Here is a 5000-nt window from a genome sequence, read left to right as displayed (position 1 = left end):
TATAACCGAACGTCGTGCTTGGGAGATGAAAGAAATAGAGTGGTAGTAGTAATTTTATTTGTTTTATTTTTGAAATTCGTGCAAACGGCAAAGAAATGGTTAAATAGAATTACAAGTCGTAGACTAACGGATGCGATCATACCAACTCACATGCACCGGATCCCATCAGAACTCCGAAGTTAAGCGAGTTTGGGCGAGAGTAGTACTAGGATGGGTGACCTCCTGGGAAGTCCTCGTGTTGCATCCCCCAATCTTTTTTTTTTCTTTTTTTTTTCTTTTTTTTTTGTTTTTTTTTTTTTGGGGAAGCGCGTCGTATATAACCGAACGTCGTGCTTGGGAGATGAAAGAAATAGAGTGGTAGTAGTAATTTTATTTGTTTTTTTTTTGAAATTCGTGCAAACGGCAAAGAAATGGTTAAATAGAATTACAAGTCGTAGACTAACGGATGCGATCATACCAACTCACATGCACTGGATCCCATCAGAACTCCGAAGTTAAGCGAGTTTGGGCGAGAGTAGTACTAGGATGGGTGACCTCCTGGGAAGTCCTCGTGTTGCATCCCCCAATCTTTTTTTTTTCTTTTTTTTTTTTTTTTTTTTTTTTTTTTTTCTTTTTTTTTTCTTTTTTTTTTTGGGGGAAGCGCGTCGTATATAACCGAACGTCGTGCTTGGTGGATGAAAGAAATAGAGTGGTAGTAGTAATTTTATTTGTTTTTTTTTTGAAATTCGTGCAAACGGCAAAGAAATGATTAAATAGAATTACAAGTCGTAGACTAACGGATGCGATCATACCAACTCACATGCACCGGATCCCATCAGAACTCCGAAGTTAAGCGAGTTTGGGCGAGAGTAGTACTAGGATGGGTGACCTCCTGGGAAGTCCTCGTGTTGCATCCCCCAATCTTTTTTTTTTCTTTTTTTTTTTTGGGGAAGCGCGTCGTATATAACCGAACGTCGTGCTTGGGAGATGAAAGAAATAGAGTGGTAGTAGTAATTTTATTTGTTTTTTTTTTGAAATTCGTGCAAACGGCAAAGAAATGGTTAAATAGAATTACAAGTCGTAGACTAACGGATGCGATCATACCAACTCACATGCACCGGATCTCATCAGAACTCCGAAGTTAAGCGAGTTTGGGCGAGAGTAGTACTAGGATGGGTGACCTCCTGGGAAGTCGTCGTGTTGCATCCCCCAATCTTTTTTTTTTCTTTTTTTTTTCTTTTTTTTTTTTGGGGAAGCGCGTCGTATATAACCGAACGTCGTGCTTGGGAGATGAAAGAAATAGAGTGGTAGTAGTAATTTTATTTTGTTTTTTTTTGAAATTCGTGCAAACGGCAAAGAAATGGTTAAATAGAATTACAAGTCGTAGACTAACGGATGCGATCATACCAACTCACATGCACCGGATCCCATCAGAACTCCGAAGTTAAGCGAGTTTGGGCGAGAGTAGTACTAGGATGGGTGACCTCCTGGGAAGTCCTCGTGTTGCATCCCCCAATCTTTTTTTTTTCTTTTTTTTTTTTTGGGGAAGCGCGTCGTATATAACCGAACGTCGTGCTTGGGAGATGAAAGAAATAGAGTGGTAGTAGTAATTTTATTTGTTTTTTTTTTGAAATTCGTGCAAACGGCAAAGAAATGGTTAAATAGAATTACAAGTCGTAGACTAACGGATGCGATCATACCAACTCACATGCACCGGATCCCATCAGAACTCCGAAGTTAAGCGAGTTTGGGCGAGAGTAGTACTAGGATGGGTGACCTCCTGGGAAGTCCTCGTGTTGCATCCCCCAATCTTTTTTTTTTCTTTTTTTTTTTTTTGGGGAAGCGCGTCGTATATAACCGAACGTCGTGCTTGGGAGATGAAAGAAATAGAGTGGTAGTAGTAATTTTATTTGTTTTTTTTTTGAAATTCGTGCAAACGGCAAAGAAATGGTTAAATAGAATTACAAGTCGTAGACTAACGGATGCGATCATACCAACTCACATGCACCGGATCCCATCAGAACTCCGAAGTTAAGTGAGTTTGGGCGAGAGTAGTACTAGGATAGGTGACCTCCTGGGAAGCCCTCGTGTTGCATCCCCCAATCTTTTTTTTTTCTTTTTTTTTTTTTTGGGGAAGCGCATCGTATATAACCGAACGTCGTGCTTGGGAGATGAAAGAAATAGAGTGGTAGTAGTAATTTTATTTGTTTTTTTTTTGAAATTCGTGCAAACGGCAAAGAAATGGTTAAATAGAATTACAAGTCGTAGACTAACGGATGCGATCATACCAACTCACATGCACCGGATCCCATCAGAACTCCGAAGTTAAGCGAGTTTGGGCGAGAGTAGTATTAGGATGGGTGACCTCCTGGGAAGCCCTCGTGTTGCATCCCCCAATCTTTTTTTTTTCTTTTTTTTTTTTTTTGGGGAAGCGCGTCGTATATAACCGAACGTCGTGCTTGGGAGATGAAAGAAATAGAGTGGTAGTAGTAATTTTATTTGTTTTTTTTTTTAAATTCGTGCAAACGGCAAAGAAATGGTTAAATAGAATTACAAGTCGTAGACTAACGGATGCGATCATACCAACTCACATGCACCGTATCCCATCAGAACTCCGAAGTTAAGCGAGTTTGGGCGAGAGTAGTACTAGGATGGGTGACCTCCTGGGAAGTCCTCGTGTTGCATCCCCCAATCTTTTTTTTTTCTTTTTTTTTTTTTTGGGGAAGCGCGTCGTATATAACCGAACGTCGTGCTTGGGAGATGAAAGAAATAGAGTGGTAGTAGTAATTTTATTTGTTTTTTTTTTGAAATTCGTGCAAACGGCAAAGAAATGGTTAAATAGAATTACAAGTCGTAGACTAACGGATGCGATCATACCAACTCACATGCACCGGATCTCATCAGAACTCCGAAGTTAAGCGAGTTTGGGCGAGAGTAGTACTAGGATGGGTGACCTCCTGGGAAGTCCTCGTGTTGCATCCCCCAATCTTTTTTTTTTCTTTTTTTTTTTTTGGGGAAGCGCGTCGTATATAACCGAACGTCGTGCTTGGGAGATGAAAGAAATAGAGTGGTAGTAGTAATTTTATTTGTTTTTTTTTGAAATTCGTGCAAACGGCAAAGAAATGGTTAAAAAGAATTACAAGTCGTCGACTAACGGATGCGATCATACCAACTCACATGCATCGGATCCCATTAGAACTCCGAAGTTAAGCGAGTTTGGGCGAGAGTAGTACTAGGATGGGTGACCTCCTGGGAAGCCCTCGTGTTGCATCCCCCAATCTTTTTTTTTTCTTTTTTTTTTTTTTGGGGAAGCGCGTCGTATATAACCGAACGTCGTGCTTGGGAGATGAAAGAAATAGAGTGGTAGTAGTAATTTTATTTGTTTTTTTTTTGAAATTCGTGCAAACGGCAAAGAAATGGTTAAATAGAATTACAAGTCGTAGACTTTTTGTTTTTTCTTTTTTTTTTCTTTTTTTTTTTTTTGGGGAAGCGCGTCGTATATAACCGAACGTCGTGCTTGGGAGATGAAAGAAATAGAGTGGTAGTAGTAATTTTATTTGTTTTTTTTTTGAAATTCGTGCAAACGGCAAAGAAATGGTTAAATAGAATTACAAGTCGTAGACTTTTTGTTTTTTCTTTTTTTTTTCTTTTTTTTTTTTTTGGGGAAGCGCGTCGTATATAACCGAACGTCGTGCTTGGGAGATGAAAGAAATAGAGTGGTAGTAGTAATTTTATTTGTTTTTTTTTTGAAATTCGTGCAAACGGCAAAGAAATGGTTAAATAGAATTACAAGTCGTAGACTAACGGATGCGATCATACCAACTCACATGCACCGGATCCCATCAGAACTCCGAAGTTAAGTGAGTTTGGGCGAGAGTAGTACTAGGATGGGTGACCTCCTGGGAAGCCCTCGTGTTGCATCCCCCAATCTTTTTTTTTTCTTTTTTTTTTTTTCGGGAAGCGCGTCGTATATAACCGAACGTCGTGCTTGGGAGATGAAAGAAATAGAGTGGTAGTAGTAATTTTATTTGTTTTTTTTTTTGAAATTCGTGCAAACGGCAAAGAAATGGTTAAATAGAATTACAAGTCGTAGACTAACGGATGCGATCATACCAACTCACATGCACCGGATCCCATCAGAACTCCGAAGTTAAGCGAGTTTGGGCGAGAGTAGTACTAGGATGGGTGACCTCCTGGGAAGCCCTCGTGTTGCATCCCCCAATCTTTTTTTTTTCTTTTTTTTTTTTTTTGGGGAAGCGCGTCGTATATAACCGAACGTTGTGCTTGGGAGATGAAAGAAATAGAGTGGTAGTAGTAATTTTATTTGTTTTTTTTTTGAAATTCGTGCAAACGGCAAAGAAATGGTTAAATAGAATTACAAGTCGTAGACTAACGGATGCGATCATACCAACTCACATGCACCGTATCCCATCAGAACTCCGAAGTTAAGCGAGTTTGGGCGAGAGTAGTACTAGGATGGGTGACCTCCTGGGAAGTCCTCGTGTTGCATCCCCCAATTTTTTTTTTTTTTTTTTTTTTTTTTGGGGAAGCGCGTCGTATATAACCGAACGTCGTGCTTGGGAGATGAAAGAAATAGAGTGGTAGTAGTAATTTTATTTGTTTTTTTTTTGAAATTCGTGCAAACGGCAAAGAAATGGTTAAATAGAATTACAAGTCGTAGACTAACGGATGCGATCATACCAACTCACATGCACCGGATCTCATCAGAACTCCGAAGTTAAGCGAGTTTGGGCGAGAGTAGTACTAGGATGGGTGACCTCCTGGGAAGTCCTCGTGTTGCATCCCCCAATCTTTTTTTTTTCTTTTTTTTTTTTTGGGGAAGCGCGTCGTATATAACCGAACGTCGTGCTTGGGAGATGAAAGAAATAGAGTGGTAGTAGTAATTTTATTTGTTTTTTTTTGAAATTCGTGCAAACGGCAAAGAAATGGTTAAATAGAATTACAAGTCGTCGACTAACGGATGCGATCATACCAACTCACATGCACCGGATCCCATTAGA

General features: G+C 39.7%; 16 non-coding genes across 16 annotated transcripts in view; all 16 read left to right on the top strand.

The window, feature by feature from the left end:
- The first annotated feature begins 128 nt into the window (after positions 1-128).
- Positions 129-247, top strand: LOC137718957 (5S ribosomal RNA). The gene has a single exon (XR_011066035.1). It is a non-coding gene; the product is annotated as a 5S ribosomal RNA (ribosomal RNA).
- A 196-nt stretch (positions 248-443) lies between these two features.
- LOC137719083 (5S ribosomal RNA) lies at positions 444-562 on the top strand. The gene has a single exon (XR_011066153.1). It is a non-coding gene; the product is annotated as a 5S ribosomal RNA (ribosomal RNA).
- A 215-nt stretch (positions 563-777) lies between these two features.
- LOC137718956 (5S ribosomal RNA) lies at positions 778-896 on the top strand. The gene has a single exon (XR_011066034.1). It is a non-coding gene; the product is annotated as a 5S ribosomal RNA (ribosomal RNA).
- Positions 897-1069: 173 nt separating this feature from the next.
- LOC137719272 (5S ribosomal RNA) lies at positions 1070-1188 on the top strand. The gene has a single exon (XR_011066330.1). It is a non-coding gene; the product is annotated as a 5S ribosomal RNA (ribosomal RNA).
- A 184-nt stretch (positions 1189-1372) lies between these two features.
- LOC137718954 (5S ribosomal RNA) lies at positions 1373-1491 on the top strand. Its single transcript, XR_011066032.1, has one exon. It is a non-coding gene; the product is annotated as a 5S ribosomal RNA (ribosomal RNA).
- Positions 1492-1665: 174 nt separating this feature from the next.
- LOC137718953 (5S ribosomal RNA) lies at positions 1666-1784 on the top strand. Its single transcript, XR_011066031.1, has one exon. It is a non-coding gene; the product is annotated as a 5S ribosomal RNA (ribosomal RNA).
- Positions 1785-1959: 175 nt separating this feature from the next.
- Positions 1960-2078, top strand: LOC137719086 (5S ribosomal RNA). The gene has a single exon (XR_011066156.1). It is a non-coding gene; the product is annotated as a 5S ribosomal RNA (ribosomal RNA).
- Positions 2079-2253: 175 nt separating this feature from the next.
- Positions 2254-2372, top strand: LOC137719196 (5S ribosomal RNA). The gene has a single exon (XR_011066260.1). It is a non-coding gene; the product is annotated as a 5S ribosomal RNA (ribosomal RNA).
- A 176-nt stretch (positions 2373-2548) lies between these two features.
- Positions 2549-2667, top strand: LOC137719261 (5S ribosomal RNA). The gene has a single exon (XR_011066320.1). It is a non-coding gene; the product is annotated as a 5S ribosomal RNA (ribosomal RNA).
- A 175-nt stretch (positions 2668-2842) lies between these two features.
- On the top strand, positions 2843-2961 carry LOC137719071 (5S ribosomal RNA). Its single transcript, XR_011066141.1, has one exon. It is a non-coding gene; the product is annotated as a 5S ribosomal RNA (ribosomal RNA).
- Positions 2962-3134: 173 nt separating this feature from the next.
- On the top strand, positions 3135-3253 carry LOC137719229 (5S ribosomal RNA). The gene has a single exon (XR_011066290.1). It is a non-coding gene; the product is annotated as a 5S ribosomal RNA (ribosomal RNA).
- Positions 3254-3784: 531 nt separating this feature from the next.
- On the top strand, positions 3785-3903 carry LOC137718855 (5S ribosomal RNA). Its single transcript, XR_011065939.1, has one exon. It is a non-coding gene; the product is annotated as a 5S ribosomal RNA (ribosomal RNA).
- Positions 3904-4078: 175 nt separating this feature from the next.
- LOC137719013 (5S ribosomal RNA) lies at positions 4079-4197 on the top strand. Its single transcript, XR_011066088.1, has one exon. It is a non-coding gene; the product is annotated as a 5S ribosomal RNA (ribosomal RNA).
- A 176-nt stretch (positions 4198-4373) lies between these two features.
- Positions 4374-4492, top strand: LOC137719260 (5S ribosomal RNA). The gene has a single exon (XR_011066319.1). It is a non-coding gene; the product is annotated as a 5S ribosomal RNA (ribosomal RNA).
- A 174-nt stretch (positions 4493-4666) lies between these two features.
- On the top strand, positions 4667-4785 carry LOC137719070 (5S ribosomal RNA). Its single transcript, XR_011066140.1, has one exon. It is a non-coding gene; the product is annotated as a 5S ribosomal RNA (ribosomal RNA).
- Positions 4786-4958: 173 nt separating this feature from the next.
- LOC137719040 (5S ribosomal RNA) overlaps positions 4959-5000 on the top strand; it is a 119-nt gene continuing 77 nt past the window's right edge. Inside the window, exon 1 of the ribosomal RNA XR_011066113.1 lies at positions 4959-5000. This exon is cut by the window's right edge and continues 77 nt beyond it. This is a non-coding gene — a ribosomal RNA (5S ribosomal RNA).

The sequence above is a fragment of the Pyrus communis genome, chromosome 15 (genome assembly GCF_963583255.1).
Source record: "Pyrus communis chromosome 15, drPyrComm1.1, whole genome shotgun sequence".
Lineage (NCBI taxonomy): Eukaryota > Viridiplantae > Streptophyta > Magnoliopsida > Rosales > Rosaceae > Pyrus > Pyrus communis.
This window is presented reverse-complemented; position numbering and strand designations above follow the sequence as displayed.